General features: G+C 42.9%; 1 protein-coding gene across 3 annotated transcripts in view; it reads right to left on the bottom strand.

The window, feature by feature from the left end:
- The window catches only part of nfasca (neurofascin homolog (chicken) a), a 152,075-nt gene extending 132,569 nt beyond the window's left edge, over nt 1–19,506 (bottom strand). Inside the window, exon 1 of one of the 3 annotated variants that reach the window (XM_045691513.1) lies at nt 18,952–19,506. The gene's annotated coding sequence lies outside the window, so the exon portion shown is untranslated. Of the gene's footprint in view, nt 1–18,686; nt 18,874–18,951 lie in introns of those variants that run through there. The other 2 variants (XM_014131783.2, XM_014131787.2) reach the window with 2 other exon arrangements.
- Nucleotides 19,507–21,565: the final 2,059 nt, after the last annotated feature.

The raw sequence follows: 21,565 nt of genomic DNA, 5'->3' as shown, positions 1-21,565 counted from the left end.
ATTATTTCTGGCTGGGTACTCTGCTGACATAATCTAATGTTTTTCTTTCGTTGTAAAGCCTTTTTGAAATCGGACAGTGTGGTTAGATTAACGAGAGTCTTGTCTTTAAAATGCTGTAAAATAGTCATATGTTTGAAAAATTGAAGTTTTCGGATTTTAGAGGAATTTGTATTTCGCGCCACGCCCATCATTGGATATTGGAGCAGGTGTTCCGCTAGCGGAACGTCTAGATGTAAGAGGTTAAAGGAGGAACCACTGTATGTATAGGCAGGTTGCTTAGGATTGAAACCTTCTCAAACAGCCTAATTAATACTCTTAGAGATGCTTCCACAATAATGTGATTTGTACCGCATAAAAGGTAAAATATTGGATTCGTCACACACCACAGTAAGACATTATCCCATTATGCTTTGCTTTTATACTTACAAGACCATCAGGTTTGATTAAGCTGATTTGTCTTGTAGTCATGTGGTGCATGCCTGTATTTCCTTTAACCTTTATTTCAGAATAATGTAAAAATGAAAAAATCAGAATAACATCCTTTTTTGGTCAGTAGGTGTTAGGCAATAAGGCCCGAGGGGGTGTAGTATATGTTCAATCTACCACGGCTAAGGGCTGTTCAACATCCCGACCTTATTTAGCAATACCTACTCCAAATATGGCATGATTCCACTATTTATATCAGTTTGAATCACTTTCAAATGGGGCACTTCTATTTTGAAGGCGAAAAGCAAATTCCACTACTGTGGAATTTCCACTATTGTGGAATAATCCTTATTTAGGCTAGCTTCCACAGGTTTGCACAGCAGAGTTGAAAAATGTCCAACACATGGCAGATTTGTTAGTTTGGCACTGTTGATCTGCACACGTGGATTAAAATGCCAATAAGACAGAAGAAGGAGCGTACGGTGTCCACAGATCCATTTACATGTGAAAATGTCGGTTAGAACTGGAAACCAGAACCAAGCATGTCCCCTAAACAGGGGACTTTACATCTAAGAGGTTTAACGAAAGAATGGTCAAAATATTTCCTCCAGGAGGCGAACCCACAATGTTCTGATCAACAAGCATGACCTCTTACCATTACACTATGAAACCTGTTCTTAAAATATTGACTTCGACTGACTATTTAAATGTCTGGAAGTGTTCATTCCAAAATTATTTTGTTTATTCAATCAGTTCTTTTGCTTGGTGAAAATATAATAGTCTAAAACAGTTGATTTGTTAAAAACAGACTAATTTAACGAAGTAGTTAACCAAGTTAGCAAGAATTTCCCTTTCTTTTGACTGCAAACTGCTAGCTGGCTGGGCTGCAACCTGATCTCATAGCATTTTGTACTATACCGTACATAAATCTAAGACAACCATTTAGTATTGTACAGTATCTATGGTAGGGCTGGGCGATATGGCCAAGATCTCATATCCCGATATAGGTCATTTCATATCCAGATAACGATACATATCCCGATATAGCATATCTTCTGTAAATTCAATGAATAAATAGTTTATAAAAAATTACCACATGTAAAGGCCTATTTCTTATTACATTTTTTAATTATACTCAACAAATAAAAGGTACTTACTCATATTTGATTATTTCTCCTTTTATTTAGAACCTTTGTACAAATTTTCAATTAAGCATGTAACAAACTAAAACAAAAAAAAGGTAAATAGAAAACACTTCAACTATAGTTGCAAACAAAAGAAATATAGGCCTAAAAATAAATACTTTTTATTTTTTTTGGGGGGGGGGGGCTTGCCTGTTTTGCATGTTATTTTGGCATTAATACATGTCACATATCAATTTGCATTTGGTACCTTGGGTCGAGTGTTAGCACCAAGTCACGAAACCTCAGTTTCTCGACCGTGTAAATTGGGGCCATGTCTTTGCAGATGTAAGTTGTAACGGCAGCTGTTATCTCCTTCCATCTTCGTGATTCTTTGCCATATGGTATGCCGCGGGAAAAAGCCTCTTGCAACGTCTGAGTCGGGGGTTTGTTTTGAGCACTCAACAAATTTTTGGGGTCTCATCCATAGACTCTCTCCGTACTGTTTCACATGATTCTTGCGTAGGTGGTTAAAGAGGTTAGTGGTGTTTGAGCCTGTTGTCGGGACCGGCCTGCGGCATATTATGCAGAGGAAGGTTTTCTGGTCCGTGTCAGACTTTTCATACCCAAACCACGTCCAAGCCCCACCCCTCTTTTAGGTTGAGATCCATGTTTCTGTGCTCTGTGTCACGTTCACTCTCCTCCATATTTGTTTGTGTTGGGAATTTCCTTCCACAGGCACATGTCCAATTGACTAAAAATCTTGCCGTAAAGATCGTAATTTGCAACAAAATAAACAATAGAGCATAATATGAAACGATAGATGTTTTTCTATCGTCACACGATATATATCGTCCTATCGCCCAGCCCTAATGTATGCTAGGCTAGGGGTTAGGGTTAAGGTTAATGTTAGGAGTTATGTTAAAGGAATAAGGTTAGCTAACGTACTAAGTAGTTGCAAAGTAGCTAAAAATGTGTAAGTAGTTGCCAAAGTTGGTAATTAGCTAAAGTGCAAAAGGTGTCCATGATAAGATTAGAACGCTCAACCTTTGGGTTGCTAGACATTTGTGTTATACACCCATCCTTCACCCCAATCCACAAAAGTGGAGACAAAATTCACCCAATAATTACCATGGAATTTTCATCAACAGTCATCTCAGAAAGATCAACAGCAGACTCCAACATTTCCTCAGTGAAAACAATGTCCTGAGCAAATTGGCTTCTTACCAAAATATTGTACGACAGACCACATATAAACCAGTGGAAGCTGTTGAGGGGATGACGGCTCATAATAATGGCTATAATGGAGCGAATGGAATGGCATCAAACACATGGAAACAATGTTCTTGATGTATTTGAGACCTTTCCACTTATTCCACTCCAGCCATTACCACGAGCCCATCTTGCCCAATTAAGGTGTGACCAACCTCCTGTGGTATACACCCTGCACACCCTTATTGACAAACAAACAATACAAAAGCAAAGTCTTATCATGCATTGTTGATTTCAGAAAAGCTTTCGACTCAATTTGGCATGAGGGTATGCTCTAAAAATGTATGGAAAGCAGTTTTTTTTTGAGGGGGGGGGGGTAAACATATGACATTATCAAATCAATGTACACAAACAACAAGTGTGCAGTTAAAATAAACCCAATAAACACATTTTCTTTCCTCTGGGCCGTGGGGTGAGACAGGGATGCAGCTTGAGCCCCACACTCTTCAACAAATACACTGAGTATAGAAAACATTAAGAACACCTGCTCTTTCTATGACATAGGATGACCAGGTAAATCCAGGTGACAGCTATGATCCCTTATTGATGTCACTTGTTAAATCCACTTCAATCAGTGTAGATGAAGGGGAGGAGACCGGTTAAATCATTTTTAAGCCTTGAGACAATTGAGACACGGATTGTGTATGTGTGCCATTCAAAGCGTGAATTGGCAATACAAAAGATTGAAGTGCATTTGAACGGAGTATGGTAGTAGGTGCTAGGTGCACCAGTTTTTGTCAGAATTTTTTTTTCACACTCAACAGTTTCCTTTGTGTATTAAGAATGGGTGGTGGACCAAAGGACATCCAGCCATCTTGATACAACTGTGGGAAACATCCCTGTTGCTTAAGAAAATATATTTCAGTCAGAGTGCAGTATAACTGCACTATGCGGCAAATTCTGTGTCCAGAATACGTTTTTTTTACTGCAGTAATTTTGCAGTTATTCTGCAATTACTTCATCCAAAATACCACAGTCGACTGCAGTTACTGTACTTTTACTGCAGTTTCAAAACGGCAATCTTTTTTGTAAGGGGTGGAAGGCTTTCGACACCTTGTAATCCATACCCTGATGAATTGAAACTGTTCTGGGGGCAAACATCAACACCACAGGTAACTTCCACAAGGCTTTGAACGATCTAAGAGATAAGGCAAGAAGGGTCTTCTACGCCATCAAAAGGAGCATAAAACTCAACATACCAATTAGGATCTGGCAAAAAAAATACTTCAATCAGTTAAAGAACCCATTTCCTTCTATGGTTGTGAGGTCTGGGGTCCACTCACCAACCAATAATTCACAAAATGGAACAAACACCCAATAGAATTGTCACGGATGCCTCCGGAACTTTCATTACTGACACCTGGCCCTTATTCCCATTGATTAGTAATTGCATAAGTGTGCCCTTTGTTTGCCATTGATTACTTTTAGAACGATTATTGTTACAATGTCCGTTGATTCGTGTGAGTACCTGTGCTATGTTGTTTTGGCTTTCGTGCCATGTATATTGTGCAGATGATTATGGGTCTCGTCCCGTGTGATAATCATTGTGCGATTGTGTATTTATTCAATGTACTCGTCGCTCTTTTGTTTGGCTTTCTACCCTGTGTTTTGTATACGTGTTTGGTCTTCGTCCCCGTGCCTGTACACAGCACGCTGTAATTTGGTTAATGAATTAAAAAAAAGATTATGCTTTCCTGCGCCTGTCTCCCGACCCTTTATACCAACGTGACATGAATATACTTTGTGTACAACGCCAATTTGCCATGAGAAAAGGGCAACCAGTGGAGCACAAACAACACTGTAAATACCACCCATATTTATCTGTTTATTTATCTTCCCCTACTATTCGTACTAAAACTATTTGCACATTGCTGTACATAGATGACAATATAACACTTGAAATGTCTATCTCTTTTCAACCTTTGAGTGCAATATTTCCTGTTAAATTCTATGTTTTGTTTATTTAACTTGCTTTGGCAATGTAAAAACATGTTTCCCATGCCAATAAAGCCCCTTTGAATTGAAGGGAAGAGAAGAAGAGACATAGCTGTCTGAACAGATACCTCAGAGGAGAGAGAGAGAGAGAACTGAGGGAAGATATTTTGGATGAAAGAAAGCATTGACATTTACAGTACAGTTGACCCTCTATGGTCCATTGAGCACAAATCACAATATGGTCACTATAATGTACCATCACACAAAACACTTCCACCAGTAAAATAAATCGAACATCACTTACAATCACTTGCTCCATCTTTCTCTCATTGATTCATCCCCGTGTTCACTGTTCCTCATTCTCTTTCTTTCTTACCAATCAATCCCCCCATCTTTTTCTCATACTCCTCTTAATTTCTCTCTTTCTTGGCCCACTTTCAGGAGAACAATGGAGACAATAGTACGTCCCGAGGGCAGCAGAGGGCCGGTTAAATTATCAAAAGACCCCAGCATCCCTCACCCCCCCTCAATCCCCACAGAGACACCCTCACACCTCCTCACCCCTGTCAGCCCGCCACCACTGTCCATCTGCCGGGAGAAGAGAGGAGAGCGGGAGAAGTGGGGAGGGGGATAGAGAGGGAAGGAGGGAAAGGTTGGGGACTGTAGATGGTGACAGACTCTAAAGATCGAGAGTGTGTGAGGGAGGGAGAGAGAGAGAGAAAAGGGGGGAGAGGAGACGAGAGGGAGACAGCGGGAGTGGGGGAGAGAGAGGAGGGAGACACTAGTGCAGGCTGTGTGTGTATGGTGACAGACTGCAGTCTCTCTTGCACTCTCATTCCTGTTTAACTTCTCTCATTGTTGGACATGAGCCTGTCGCGCTTATCCCTGTCAGCTGGAGAGTGGTGGTCACACACACACACACACACACACACACACACACACACATTAGGGCTGTGATAGTCTTGGAATTTGAGGTTAAGGTAATTGGCCAGGCCAATGTACACGGTCACCGGCATAACCAGTGGTGGTTATTACCTCTAAATTGTAGTATAGTATACAAATTAACAAATGTCCGATTGGAGAGGAATGTCACATTTTTGTATTGACACAATTTAACGCATAGGCTATCAAAATAAACGTGCAATTTCACTAATGCATTACACCTGATTACTGGTTTTTCCTTTTAATTTATTTTTCATATTTTTGTTGGTCTGTTTGGCCCTGTCCGGGGGGTATCATCGGATGGGGCCACAGTGTCTTCTGATCCCTCCTGTCTCAGCCTCCAGTATTTATGCTGCAGTAGTTTATGTGTCGGGGGGCTAGGGTCAGTCTGTTACATCTGGAGTATTTCTCTTGTCTTATCCGGTGTCCTGTGTGAATTTAAATATGCTCTTTCTCTCGGAGGACCTGAGCCCTAGGACCATGCCTCAGGACTACCTGGTATGATGACTCCTTGCAGTCCCCAGTCCACCTGGCCGTGCTGCTGCTCCAGTTTCAACTGTTCTGCCTGCGGCTATGGAACCCTGACCTGTTCACCGGACGTGCTTGTTGCACCCTCGACAACTACTATGATTATTATTATTTGACCATGCTGGTCATGTATGAACATTTTAACATCTTGACCATGTTCTGTTATAATATCCACCCTGCACAGCCAGAAGAGGACTGGCCACCCCTCATAGCCTGGTTCCTCTCTAGGTTTCTTCCTAGGTTTTTGGCCTTTCTAGGGAGTTTTTCCTAGGGAGTTTTTCCTAGCCACCGTGCTTCTTTCACATGCATTGCTTGCTGTTTGGGGTTTTAGGCTGGGTTTCTGTACAGCACTTTGAGATATCAGCTGATGTACGAAGGGCTATATAAATAAATCTGATTTGATTTGATGGTGTCCATTTTGTTTAAATGTACAGTATGTTATTTTATTTCTTTTTACCTTTATTTAACTAGGCAAGTCAGTTAAGAACAACTTATTGTTTACAGTGTCATCCAAACCCGGAAGACACTGGGCCAATTGTGCGCCGCCCTATGGGACTGCCAATCACGGCCGGTTGTGATACAGCCTGGATTTGAACCAGGGTGTCCGTAGTGATGCCTCTAGCACTGAGATGCAGTGCCTTAGACCGATGTGCCACTCGGGAGCCCTGTTACTGTTGTCTTAGGTCTATAAGGACCTATGTAAAAAGGGGAGGTCATAATTATGTTTGTACACATGTTTACATGGATATGCTTCTTAATAAAACATTTTTGAAACAGGCCATTACACTTCATTTTTATCATGGAATTTCATTATTATTATTCAGGTTATTACATCATAAATATGAATCTACAAATTAAGAAATGCCAGGTTGGAGAGGATCTGTCACCTTTTCGTATTGACACAACATTAACGCATGCCAACATTATTATTATTATTAATAAATACATATTCCTACCTTGTCTGTTGGCTTTTCTGCATCTAAAATTGTTTTTATACTGATCCTATTGTCACGCCCTGATTTGTTTCACCTGTCCTTGTGCTTGTTCTCTGTTTGTCTGTTGCCAGTTCGTTTTGTTTCATCAAGCCTGCCAGCGGTTTACCCTCTGTTCCTGTCTATTGATTGTTCCTGTTTTCCCAGTTTTTACCTTTTCTGCCCGCCCTGACCCTGAGCCTGCCCGATGTCCCGTACCTTTGCCCCACTACTCTGGATTACCGACCTCTGCCTGACCTGACCTTGAGCCTGCCTGCCTGCCGTCCTGTACCTTTGCCCCACTACTCTGGATTATTGACCCCTGGCTGCCATGGCCTGTCGTTTGCCTGCCCCTGTTGCTGTAATAAACATGGTTACTTCAACAAGGTCTGCATTTGGGTCTTACCTGAAACGTGATACCTATTTCAAAGCACATAACCATTCACATGGAGTCCAATGGGTTTTTCTCCCACTTTTCCCAAAACATCACAAACCCTGCTGCTGCGGTCATTCAATGGCAGTGGCATTAGCATATGTTCTTCAAAGAGAGGATGCCGTAATGAGAGAAACAATATATCCTAAGCTACTGAAAATAGGGCTTTTACAAGAGTAAATCATGACAGGAGCATTTGATTATTATTAAAGAGTCCAGACAGGCTACTTTAGGAAAGCTTCTGAATGGTCATATTAGGCATATAGAGAAGAATCAGCGAACTCACACGCGTCACACCCCCGTAAAAGCACCTATCAATCAAAGCCACCAGCGTAAGTCAGACACAAGAGAAAATAGTTCTCCATTCCTTAAAATGTATAAAAAACCTAGGCCTACCTTAGGCTTTCCGAAAGTAGGCTATAAGATGATGAATTGACAAGGACAGTATGAAAGGGAGAGAGACAGCTATGCTATAGTATGAAAATGAAATTGACAATCATTAAAATAGAAACAAATACACGCAACATGTCCATGGCCTAGTTATCAGCTTTGATTAGTCTACAAATTAAGAAGAGATTCCATATCAAATTACACCATGCCAGGTTGGATTGGATTGGTGCATTTGACAGAACATTAGTGCATCATAGGCCTCAGAACCAGAACAACATTGTCGATTGCTGTTGAATAATTCATGAATAGTCAGACACATCCAACCTTTTTTTTAAAAGAAGATCGATTTATTTATTTGCTAGCGAGCAATGAAAATGTGCATTGCAGAAAATAAAGTCCATACATCAAACAATGTTTTTACTGACGTGTGATAGCCTATAGGCTAGCGCTTCTTCACCCCCGCAAATCCAGCGGATTAGCTGCTGGAGCATCAAACGACAGTTGAAAAGAGGAGGAGATGTAGACAGTTCAACAGACAGACTAAGTTAACAAAGCAATTGCTTATAATCAATCGTAAACACGCCCGCTATTAGGTTAAGTTTATCTACATGAAAAGAAAGTTCGTCATTTGTATATATTTTTTTAGGTGTTATTGTACGTGTATTTCAGGTCTACTGTGCAGAGGGTCACGGCAAAGACACACACTGGGTAAAATGACACAGTAGTGCTGACAATCAGAGCATGCATGACATGACAGTTGATAGTGTGTGTACTGTACACTCCACTAGAATCTAACTGCATCTTTAAAGACTTTGCATGGCCATTCTGTCTACAGCAATGGCCCTTATGTCACTACAGGAAAACAGACCATCGTCATCAGTTACAATTAGACTTACACTGTAATTAATTAGAACTGCTTTATATACTGTAGCTAAAACAACCACCTGGAGACCACACACACACACACTCCTCCCTAATGGAGGACTGTGACCCCTGACCCTATCCCATCAGCCATCATTAACACTGCAGTGCTATATGGCCCACAGACACACACCTGCCTGAACAGGAGGGGTTTAAAATAACGACGGTAGTAATTATAGACGACAACACTGGGGGTGTTGTAGTGGAATAAGAACACAAAGGGAGGAATTGAATCGAATTAAGTCCCTCTCTTTTTCCCTCAACTCTATCACTCAACAACCATGACAGGTGCCATCATGACCCTTTTAGGTTTTGGGTCATGTTCCTCTAACCCCTCACCCATACAGTACACACACAGCTCTCTTCACCTCTCTCTGTAACCCTAGGAGTGGGCAAGGGTCGTTTAAGGGGTCAAAATACCCCGTTCATCTCCTAACACCAAGGTGATAAAGCCAATCATATCAGGTGACACCCCCAGTCACACTCTCATTGATCCACTGATGGGTTAACGTAATCAATAAGCTACAGACAGCTAGCCAGGGGCTAACAGGACACACAACCACACACGTACGTGTACACACACGCACACATACACACACATGACTGGAGAAAACCATATGTGGTTAATGAGAAATTCAGACAGAGGGAGGGTCTCCTTTGTTGGCAGGTTTGAGACATTCAGACTGAAAACAAAAGTCTGTTGTGGGGTCTGCTCCCCACCTGTCCTCTCTAGCAGTCATCAGTAGTGGGAACACTGCGATAGGCTTATATGTCAACAGCTGCTAGACAGGGTGGGAAGGAAGGTAGGTTTAGGACTGTAGGTGTCTGATAAACCCAGAACTACCTTGAAAACAGTGGCAAGTGTTACTAAGTGGACAACCTCGCTAAATAAATGAAATTGAATGATCAATCACTCTCATGCAAATGCTTTATCTAGACAAAAAATGTTTTGTCATAAAATGTAATAATATTTTAGATCTGATGAGATGAATGAACATCAACAAAGTGTAAGGAATGTGGTCAATGTCTATATACCAAAACTACCTTACACAAAAAGCAGGTCTTTATGTCATTGATTGATTGATTTGACATGGAAATCAATACCTAATAAACAGTGCTTTTAGGGTAAGAGCACCATAAAAAACATTCATTTTCATCGTTTTCCAAATATTTTCTATCGTCAAATAAAAATTAAGTGAATATATTGGAGTACCAGCAGCTACAATAGCCGATTTCCTGCACTCACCAAGGGGTCATACATCTCTGTGGTGAGGAGCGTTAGCCAAGGGCCTACAGACAGACTAGTAATGATTAGAGGATTTACTAAAGGCTCATTTCCTCTTTGAAGAACGCCAGATGCTACCTACAGATGTGCCCTAATAAAACTAACCAGCACACACAGACACACACACACACACACACACACACACACACACATACAAAATATGCAGCTCCTAACATGTCTAAATAGGATAGAAGAATAGAAGAACATAGAATAGAACGCTATCATTTAGTGGTGTGTGCTTAGCCTCTATGGGACCGGCGGGACGAATTCGTCCCACCTACGTAACAGCCACTGCCATCCTGTGGCGCGATTTTCAAAATCTTCAAAATCCTATTACTTCAATTTCTCAAACATATGACTATTTTACAGCCATTTAAAGATAAGACTCTCGTTAATCTAACCACACTGTCCGATTTCAAAAAGGCTTTACAACGAAAGCAAAACATTAGATTATGTCAGCAGAGTACCAAGCCAGAAATAATCAGACACCCATTTTTCAAGCCAGCATACAATGTCACCAAAACCCAGAAGACAGCTAAATGCAGCACTCACCTTTGATGATCTTCATCAGATGACAACCCTAGGACATTATGTTATACAATACATGCATGTTTTGTTCAATCAAGTTCATATTTATATCAAAAACCAGCTTTTACATTAGCATGTGACGTTCAGAACTAGCATACCCCCCGCAAACTTACGGGGAATTCGCTAACATTTTACTAAATTACTCACGATAAACGTTCACAAAAAGCATAACAATTATTTTAAGAATTATAGATACAGACCTCCTCTATGCACTCGATATGTCCGATTTTAAAATAGCTTTTTGGTGAAAGCACATTTTGCAATATTCTAAGTACATAACCCAGGCATCACGGGCTCGCTATTTAGACACCCGGCAAGTTTAGCACTCACCATAATCATATTTACTATTATAAAAATGTCATTACCTTTTGTTGTCTTCGTCAGAATGCACACCCAGGACGTCTACTTCAATAACAAATGTTGGTTTGGTCCAAAATAATCCATCGTTATATCCGAATAGCGGCGTTTTGTTCGTATGCGTTCCAGACACTATCCGAAATAGTAAAGAAGTGTCGCGCGCTGGCGCAATTCCTGACAATAAAATTCAAAGTATTCAATTGCCGTACGTCGAAGCATGTCAACCGCTGTTTAAAATCAATTTTTACGTCATTTTTCTCGTAGAAAAGCGATAAAATTCCGACAGGGAATCTCCTTTTCGGCAAACAGAGGAAAAAATCCCAAAGGCGGGGGCGGTCGGGGTCACGCGCATAAGCTAGTGTCTCTTGATGGGCCACTTGAGAAAGGCGATAATGTGTTTCAGCCTGGGGCTGGAATGACGACATTCTCTTTTTCCCGGGCTATGAGAGCCTATGGACGACGTGGGAAGTGTCACGTTAGAGCAGAGATCCTTAGTAAATGATAGAGATGGCAAAGAAGTTCCAGAAATGGTCAGACAGGCCACTTCCTGTAAAGGAATCTCTCAGGTTTTGACCTGCCATTTGAGTTCTGTTATACTCACAGACACCATTCAAACAGTTTTAGAAAATTTAGGGTGTTTTCTATCCATATGTAATAAGTATATGCATATTCTAGTTACTGAGTAGGAGTGGTAACCAGATTAAATCGGGTATGTTTTTTATCCAGCCGTGTCAATGCTGCCCCCTAGCCCTAACAGGTTTTAATTATATGTGGTTTAAGAATATAATATAATAGAATAGAATAGGTATTGCCACCATAGGGTAAACACAGTGTCTAAAAGAAAGATATATTAGTAACTTTTCTGAAAACATTTAGTTTGAGTTTTCCTGCTCTACTTTTGTCATTATGGAAGCTGAAAAGTCCCCTGTCGGATTTGTCCTTGATGCATCTGTATGTCCTAATGTTACAGTGCTACGTGCGGGTGTGAAGCAGAAGAGTGCACACACACACACACACACACACACACACACACACACACACACACACACACACACACACACACACACACACACACACACACACACACACACACACACACACACACACACACACACACACACACACACACACAGGGGAAGGGAGAGATGCACCTGGTAGCTGGATGTAGATACAGTGCCACAGATGGTGAAGTCAGCGTTGTGTGTGTAACTATGTGTGTAGCTGCCTTCCACTGTGTGTGTAGCTGTGCTTAACTGTGTACTTAACTGAGAGTGTATGTGTGTGTGTGTGTGTGTGCACCCTGCTCTGCCCTGTGTGTTATTATTAGTGCACACATCAGAGTGCACCAGAAACCATTCACTTCTTTAGACCAACGAAAACAAAAGATTTCTACTGTCATTGAGGGTTTGAGGGACTTTCAGAACAAACGAGACAACATAAAAATGAGTCCTCTAGAATAGTATTTTTCTAGCAAGTGTAGTCCTCTTTCCCTGCTAGCTTTGATGCTACACTTCAAACCCTGTCAATGGACACTTTGTTTAGTCTAGGTCTCTTTGTGTCTCTATGAAAAGAAAACATACACACGCTACTGATCAAAGGAGAGAGAAACAAACAGGCAGATGGAGAGATGGCCAGATCCCTTCTAGAATCATGACTTGCCTAAACTTTTCCAGAGATTTTAATGTTGTATAAATGCTAATCTGTACTACCCATGTGGCTAGCAAGTCATCCTGTTGTCTTTGTAGCTTCAGTGAAATTAATTTATTTGCGCTGTTTTTTCGAGTGCTTGCTTTGTGTTTGTCTTGTGTTTGTTGGCAGTTCTTGGAGCAAGTTCTTAGGCAATGATTTTGCCCAGAGAGAGGTTCAACGAGGTTACAACCAGTTAATTGGTTATGTTCAACGTTTTGTTTTGTTTATTTTTCGCAGACATTATTATTTACCTCTACCACCATCACTATTTTGGACCTCATCCTTCTGCCTGCCTTTAAGACCGTACCACATGTTTTCCTTTTCACACACACACACACACACACACAGACAGACAGACAGACAGACAGACAGACAGACAGACAGACAGACAGACAGACAGACAGACAGACAGACAGACAGACAGACAGACAGACAGACAGACAGACAGACAGACAGACAGACAGACAGACAGACAGACAGACAGACAGACAGACAGACAGACAGACAGACAGACAGACAGACAGACAGACAGACAGACAGACAGACAGACAGACAGACAGACAGACAGACAGACAGACAGACAGACAGACAGACAGACAGACAGACGAGACAGACAGACAGACAGACAGACAGACAGACAGACAGACAGACAGACAGACAGACAGAACAGACAGACAGACAGACAGACAGACAGACAGACGAGACAGACAGACAGACAGACAGACAGACAGACAGACAGACAGACAGACAGACAGACAGACAGACAGACAGACAGACAGACAGACAGACAGACAGACAGACAGACAGACAGACAGACAGACAGACAGACAGACAGACAGACAGACAGACAGACAGACAGACAGACAGACAGACAGACAGACAGACAGACAGACAGACAGACAGACAGACGAGACAGACAGACAGACAGACAGACGAGACAGACAGACAGACAGACAGACAGACAGACAGACAGACAGACAGACAGACAGACAGACAGACAGACAGACAGACAGACAGACAGACAGACAGACAGACAGACAGACAGACAGACAGACAGACAGACAGACAGACAGACAGACAGACAGACAGAGCATGAACCCAAAACATAGAGTAACCTTAAGACATAATGTACATTGTATTGATCATATCATTGATGCACATTTTACCCAGAATAACCCTTAGTCATCCTGTCTGCTCGATGTAAGGGCTCTCGCTCTCTCTTTCTCTCTCTCTCTCTCTGTGCCTCCAGACTGATGTCTCAGTGGAGGCCTGAGTGAATCCTGGAGCTGAGCCAGTGTTCCTACCACCCTACAGGCAGCTCCTCCCTGGGTCAGAGTCTACAGGAAATTCTCCTCCCTCCATCCCTCCCTCACTCTCTCCATCCATCCTGGCTCACAGCCAGACGATGCGCTTAAAAGTGACCCCGCCCAGATGCACTTCTCTCTGTCTCCTCTCTCTCGCTCCGTTCCCACACCTCTCCCTTTCTGCTCAGCCCTTCCCTCAGGAAGAAGTTGCTATTTTGTGTTAAAAATAGAAACTGGAAACAAAGACCTCTGGATGGGAAACGTGAGAGGGCATGGGGGGAGAAGGGAGGGGGAGGGAGGGAGGGAGGGAGGGAGGGAGGGAGGGAGGGAGGGAGGGAGGGAGGGAGGGAGGGAGGGAGGGAGGGAGGGAGGGAAAAGAAGGATGGAGGAGGGAGGGAAGAGAAAGACAAGTTTCTCATGATGGGATGACTCAACCTATGAAAGGATGCATTTTGCTGTGCGTGTGTGCGTGTGTGCGTGTGTGTGTGCGTTCGTGTGCATTCTAGCTTTAAACAAAGCACAGTGTATGGATCAGACTGTATCTTCCTGACCTACAGAATGAGACTTGAGTGCCAGGTCTGAATTAAAACCTGCCGTTCTTCTAGCTGTCTGGCTCAGTCCAATGCCAGGTGAGCCACTGAGAGGACAGCAGGCTTCTCTAATGCAGATTTAATTGAACTATCGCTGCGCACCTCCACGGGTCTACCCCAGGACTGACCGCCATCCATTGCTCCAATCAGCTGACAACATGCCAGAGACAGGGATCACTGGGAAAGAGGCCATATGGCCCAAACACAGCGTGAGGAACTAGGATGGGATGGTCGGGTGGACAGGCGTGTGTGTATATATGTGTGTGTGTGTGTGTGTGTGTGTGTGTGTGTGTGTGTGTGTGTGTGTGTGTGTGTGTGTGTGTGTGGACGTGCCACACACACATATACACACACACACATACAAACAAAGAAATACATACATACTGGGTATGTTTCTGGGATAGATGCACCTGCTTGTGTAAGCGCTAAACTCAGCCAACACAGTTTCTGGGTTTGACTCAGACTGGAATCAAACAAAGGGCCTGTGAGGTAATGGTGGGGAAACATCTAGGATGTGTTTACAAACTACCCTGGGGAGCAGGGTCCATTGGAGCAAACCTGTAATGTTTGACTTGATCCAGTTCAGATGTCCGCCATTAACATCCAAAAGCCATTCAGCATTGAGACACTGGAGGTCTGTTCTGCTACCGGCCACATCAGTGGAGTAACAACAGAGTTTTACATGGAATATCAGCACCTGGTGGTGAAACATATGTACTGCAACACAGAGAGAAATCACAATCCACCACTAGAACACAAGACCTCCATCAACCACTAGACTCATGAAGAGAAAGAAGTATCAGGAGAGCTTCAGGTATTCAAAAACAACCACAGATCCTCCTGGAGGGGAATAGTACTAGAAAATCTCAATCAAACAATTCTAACCACAAATAGGTAATAAGTAGCATAACAAATCAAAGTCCAAGCAAGTGTGTGGGTTTGAAAGTTAAAAAGCTTTTCATGTGTAAGCTAAGATATTATTAAAATACACCACTAGACTCAGTCTGGTACTGTTGCCCAATACCAAATGGACTCCTAGTCCCTTCTCGATAGGCACTTGTGTAGATGTGAATAGATTGGATAGGTGTTAGCAATGTTAATAACTCCCCCTTGCCCTCTTGACAAACAGGTGGAGCTTTTGCTTACATGTATTTAAAGCTTGACGACATCCGACTCCAGGTTTCCGGTTTCCCTTTATGACGAGGCATTGTATTTTTGTGTGTGTGTGTGTATGTGTGGTGCATGCTTATTGTGATGGATCTACTGTAGATATGCATCTCCTAGAGCAGTAGATTAGAAATGGAAACAGTTTAATGTATGCTGAACAAAAACATTTACGCAACATATAACAATTTCAAAGATTTTACTAAATTACAGTTCATATAAGGAAATAAGTCAACTGAAATAAATTCATTAGGCTCTAATCTTTGGATTTCACATGACTGGGAATACAGGTATGCATCTGATGATCACAGATACCTTAAAAAAAGGTAGAGGTGTGGATCAGAAAACCAGTCAGTATCTGGTGTGACCACCATTAATCTCATGCAGCGCGACACATCTCCTTCGCATAGAGTTGATCAGGCTGTTTATTGTGGCCTGTGGAATGTTTTCCCACTCCGCTGTGCGAAGTTTCTGGATATTGGCAGGAACTGGAGAATGCTGTCAAACAAGTCGATCCAGAGCATACCAAATATGCTCAATGGGTGACATGTCTGGTGAGTATGCAGGCCATGAAAGAACTGGGCTATTTTCAGCTTTCTGGAATTGTGTATAGATCCTTGCGACATGGGGCCGTGCATTGTTATGCTGAAACATGAGGTGATGGCAGCGGATGAATGGCACGACAATGGGCCTCATGATCTCGTCACGGTATCTCTGTGCATTCATATTGCCATAGATAAAAAGCAATTGTGTTTGTTGTCCATAGCTAATGCCTGCCTATACCATAACTCCACGGCCACCATGGGGCACTCTGTCCACAATGTTGACATCAGCAAACCGCTCGCCCACGTGACACCATACATGTGGTCTGTGGTTGTGAGGCAGGTGGGACGTACTGACAAATTCTCTAAAACAAAGTCGGAGGCGGCTTATGGTAGAGAAATGGACATTAAATTCTCTGGTAACAGCTCTGGTGGACACTCCTGCCAATTGCACGCTACCCCAAAACATGAGACAAAGCTGCATATTTCAGAGTGGCCTTTTATTGATCAGCGTCGATCAGTAGCAATTAATATGCTAATAGGTCTATGTTTCTTTGCTTCTGCATCCAAACCCTGATCTGTGAGGTCATTAGTGCAAGCTGAGTGTATATATGGGGTCAAATAAAGTCAGTGGGGACAGAATTTTCTCTATTCTACAGATAAAATATTGAAATCAAATTGTGTCTAATTAATTTGTTTGTTCAGAGCAATTCAGACAAGGATCCTTCGTTCCTTCTTTCCCTCCATTCCTAGATCCTGGCTACCAATTAAGACCAACTTCCTTCCTTAATAGAACAAAGGAAAATGTTGTAATTCTATTATTAGATAAGGAAAGAGACTATCGTTTTTTAAGACTGTATGTCCGTCTGTCTGTCCGTCTATTAATGTTGCCAACTCCATTGTGATCCACAGCCATGCTCTTCTAGTATTTCTATTTAACAGGAATTTTTCCCTCTCCAAATCATCTGAGCTCAGTTGGTCCGTCCGTCCGTCCGTCCGTCAGTCAGTCAGTGAGTCAGTGAGTCAGTGAGTCTGTCAGTCAGTGAGTCAGTCAGTCAGTGAGTCAGTGAGTCAGTCAGTGAGTCAGTCAGTCAGTCAGTCAGTCAGTCAGTGTGTGAGGGGGGTCTTTGTTATAGTTCCAGCTGACATCTGTCCAGTGCTGCTGCTGTGTTAAGCTGTCCCAGAGACGGCCTGCTGGGAGGGAGAGAAGAGGGACAGATGTTCCCCTCTACAGCCCTTATGTAACGCCATCAACCACAGGCCACAGCCCAGGTACTGATACACACACACATATACACAGTTGCACACACACACACACACACACACACACACACACACACACACACACACACACACACACACAGGGTAAACACAGCTACAGCTAATACAGCCCTGTCTAGGTGAAATAATATGTCCCAATGTCACACATGTGATGACATGATAGCTCATCATATGTATTTGGCCCTGCAGTGTAAAGAGGACGTTTGCCCTGGAATCTCATCACAGGTCAGTTATGCATTCCCCCCTTAATTATGTTTAGGATTGGAGGTGGATAAACGGATCCTAGATTTGTGCCTTAGTGCAATTTCTACCCAAAGCATGTTGGGCCTACACTACACACTGTCCTCCCTATATGCAGGTGCACAAAAAACCCACACAGTCCCAAGACAAGGCAAGAGATAAGTTATTAGTTTCCTCCACTTAGCAGGTAAATGAAACTAAGGTAAAGCACAAGGCTATACATGTTGATTTCCACCGAAATATATAAGCAGTGAATAGGCCTAGCTAATTAAACGTGTGTCCTTACACAGAGGCCTTGCGGATGGATGAATCAGAACGCTCAACAAAATACACTCCCATGAACGCCAAGGCACCAATGTCTCGTTTGGTGACATGACCTGATTCAGATAAACAAACCGATCCCCTGAATTATCTCTGCATGACCAGTCACTCACTCTCACTTCAAGGAGCGCTAGTATCATCCTCCCTCTCTCTAGGATCATTTACAGTACCAGCCATCTCTGCCCGCAGCCCCTGGCCTAACAAAACAACCCTGCTAACAACCATTCAATAGCTCGTTTGTCTCCTCTACAGCTCGATATTATGTCAAACATCACAACTACCTACAAATACGTAAATGTGATGGGTGTGTGGAATAAACGACTGTACTTTTCATAGATTCTGGCCCTGTTTATAATTTGCGCAGAGCAGCAAAAAAAATCACCCACCGCAGCATCTTTCAGCGACGCGCAGAGCATTGGGCTCGGCTCGGCCCAATTCCCGGCCAGGAACGACTGCAGATTAACGACGAGGCCAGGGCTTTACCGACAACCTCTACCGTCTTTACGGAAGACGCAGCATCCCTTCACATCATAATTTCATCTCCCCATCTCCAACTCTTCATAAACCCGCTAGTCAATATGACACCACCCGATGCGCAAGTGTGCTATTATTAGAAGCCTGTTAGATGAATATAGCGCTGCTGTTGCTTACCTGTGCCGTGACAGTAGAGATATCGCTGTTTCTTCTCCTTCTCTCCGCGATGTGTGTCAGCTCTGCAGTAGCGTATGCTGTGTATGAGAGAGTGTGTGTCTGTGCTCTCTCCTTTCGTGTAATGCGGTACAGGTCTCTCGTGGATTCTCTCCTACCTCTCTCGCTCTCTCCGTTTCTTATTCAGTCTCTCTCCCTGTTCCTCCTCTCTCCCTATCCGTTAAGCCTCAATCGCATCTTCGACTGTAGCACGCTGCTATCGGGAGGAGTGTAAGGCGCGCACCCCGGGTACCACTGGAAAGGTGTTAATGCGGGTTGAGGGGGGAAGGGAGGTAAACAATAGAAACCTGCTGGTGCGGTGTTATTTGTTGAAGGAGAGGTGGAGGTTACAGTGAATAATTAGGTAATATTTGGCTGAGACGTTGATCAATGAGATTACAACCTATATTCACCCACTCAAAAAGACAGCCAAAAGTTAGTTGAATTTCCAATGTGTTATCACTATGCTTTCAGCCATCGAACAGCACAACTAAATTCCAATGGAAAAACAAAGCCAGATACATATACTTAATTGAGTTAATAAAGCTGTGGTGGTGGGGCAGGCCAGCAGAAAATAGGAGCATTTCGCCGTGATTGGCTCAGCATTGCACTGTGATTGGCTCAGCATTGCACTGTGATTGGCTCAGTGTTCTGTCACTCGTGGGGACACTACGTCACCCATCTTTAGTAAGGGTAGACATCAAGAACGTGAGCCCTTTGGGTCCTGCCATAGACTTAGATTAGAAGTGCCCTTCCAAGAAGGCTTAAGGTCATTGGCCACAGATAAAATTATGTCAAATCACATTATATCTAGCTTTGATGTCAACATCTTACTTTCAAAGTCTTAGCTAGCAGTCATCATCAATCAATCAAGTAGACAATCTACTGGCAAATCCTTTTTAATCCTTGTCATATCAAGAGAAATAATGAAGATAAATTATAGATAAAACGTGTCGGTGCTCATCGGCCAGTTGGAAATCGCAAATTCAACAATGAGTTATTTGGAAGGAATCGGTGACAGTGGTTAACCGCAGGCATTGCAACTGGGAAGTTGGAATAAACGCGCACAGACTGGTAAAATACGTTTTGAGCGGTCATCCAACTCGGAATTGTAAATCTTTCTCTTTCTTTGATGACAAAATTTGCCAACAAAGGACCATCGCGCACAACAAGTTGAGTCCAAAAATGTCTTATATGCTGCTGCATAAATGATGTAATATGCCAGAGAGATATGGTCAGTCATATCAGCTATGTTTTTTTAAAAGGCAGTAAACGAGGCTGAATGAACTGTTTCACTGCCAGACAAGGCTCTGCTGATAGCCAGGTGTAGCAGTGGTAAGGATTCCCTCCATTGTTCTGGAAAGAAAGCTCTGCTGTTGGGACAGCTTTATGTAGGCTCTAACAGTTTGTGGGCACCGCTTGTCGCCGTTATAGTGGAATTAATGTATTGTTTAGTGTTGTGTAGTGGCTTTGCTGGCATGCAAGTAAAGAAAATTGGGGGTTTGCCCCATCAAGACTTCCATGCTAAAATCGCCACTGTTCATCTAGCATAACCAAATGACCTGGACTGCAATAGAGATTACATTACAAGTAAATGGTACAATTGATCAATGCTGCTCGCGATTCTGCACAGATTATTATAGCAATTGTGAAGATCTCCACAGACCTGCAATGACCTACGCATGCTACAGTATATGTATTTGTTACAGACAAGGAGCTGTGGATTAGTCCATTCAGCCATATCTGTTCCCTCATTGGCCCAAGCCCATTCTATCTCCCACAAAGCTCTTCTGTCACAGAGACAGTGTGGTCTTTGACGGCCAGAGGAATCCATATATCAGCCACACACTGGCACATCTTTGTGTGGGTTTGTGTGTTTGTGTGTCCCTGTGTGTGAGAGAGGGAGAGAAAACAAGTTAGAAAGAGTGAGTGAGAGAGAAAGAGAGAGAGAGAGAGAGAGAGAGAGACACTCAGATATGACTAGTATCAAACTTGGGTCACTTGTTCAGCTCAGGACCACATTAGCCAAGCTGTTAGCTCTGGTAGGTAACACAATTCTTCATGTCTCAGGAATGGCTTGTACTTATCACACACATCTAGTTCACTGAACCACCTCCAGCACACAAATACAGAATACATTTATAAAAAGATTTTTACACTAACCGACATTGACATGCCGTGTAATTGGTGGCAGGGGCCAGACAGAGAATTACCCATCTCTTTCATCCCTCCATCCTCCCCCCATCTTTCAAGGATTCCAAATCTGCCTCCCTTGATTATGGTGGCAACCATGGGGGGGCTGTGGGAGGCTGTGGTGGGGCTTCCTGGTGGAGCTTTAAGCCCTAAAAGCTTTCACTACTGGAGGCCTTTGGCATGTCATTAATTTGATACCCCTTACAAAGCATGGGTAGCACTCTCTCTCTCCCTCTCTCTGTTTCTTGCTCTTTCTCTCCCTCTCTTTTCTCTTGCTCGCTTTCTCCTGTCTCTGTCAGTTTCTCTCTCTCTCTCTCTCTCTCTCTCTCTCTCTCTCTCTCACTCTCTCTCTCTCTCTCTCTCTCTTCTAACACCCCAGTTAGGA

The sequence above is a fragment of the Salmo salar genome, chromosome ssa12, assembly GCF_905237065.1.
Source record: "Salmo salar chromosome ssa12, Ssal_v3.1, whole genome shotgun sequence".
In the NCBI taxonomy this organism is placed as follows: Eukaryota; Metazoa; Chordata; class Actinopteri; order Salmoniformes; family Salmonidae; genus Salmo; species Salmo salar.
The sequence above is the reverse complement of the archived record's forward strand: the minus strand, read 5'-3'. Positions and strand labels throughout refer to the sequence as shown.